Source organism: Syngnathus acus, chromosome 9, assembly GCF_901709675.1.
Source record: "Syngnathus acus chromosome 9, fSynAcu1.2, whole genome shotgun sequence".
Lineage (NCBI taxonomy): Eukaryota > Metazoa > Chordata > Actinopteri > Syngnathiformes > Syngnathidae > Syngnathus > Syngnathus acus.
This window is the reverse complement of record NC_051094.1, coordinates 1,038,302-1,039,094: the sequence shown is the minus strand read 5'-3', so window position 1 is coordinate 1,039,094 and position 793 is coordinate 1,038,302.

Below are 793 nucleotides of genomic sequence, written 5' to 3'. Positions count from 1 at the left end.
GACAAGAAGACCAGACACACACACACACACACACGGATGTTCAAAATGTTCACAATTTTCTGACTGTTCTATGTAATTGTCTTTTACAAAGAAGTTAAAAAGTTCAAAATAAAGATTTCAAACATTAAATGAATGTTGTGTGGGCCTAGTATCATAGAAGTAAATAATTCTACCAAAATGGCATCAAATCACATTGACTCTTATATATTTTGACCCACATATGGAAGAGTCCAGTCACTTGTGGATCTAAGGGTTAAAAACTTCAGTCCTCAGGGGCCGCATTCCAACATGTTTTACAAAAGTCCCTCGTTAAGTGCACCTGCGTGAAAAGTTTTAGCTCCTGTAGAACGTGAAAATGAACAAAACTTTTCACGCAGGTGCGCTTAACGAGGGTCACTTGGAAAACATGTTGGAACGCGGCCCCGAGGACTAGAGCTTGACACCCGTGACCTTTGACCGTGATATTTCCCTAATAAAGTGGCCTGTTATGAGGTACACTTGAAAATGGCGGTGTACCTAATGGAGTGTCCGTGTTACCCTCGTTAAGTGCACCTGCGTGAAAAGTTTTAGCTCTGCGGTACGTGAAAGTGACCAAACTTTTCACGCAGGTGCGCTTAACGAGGGTCACTGGAAAACATGTTGGAACGCGGCCCCGAGGACTAGAGCTTGACACCTGTGACCTTTGACCATGATATTTCCCTAATAAGTGGCCTGTTATGAGGTACACTTGAAAATGGCGGTGTACCTAATGGAGTGGCCGTGTGATTCCCTCGTTAAGTGCACCTGCGTGAAA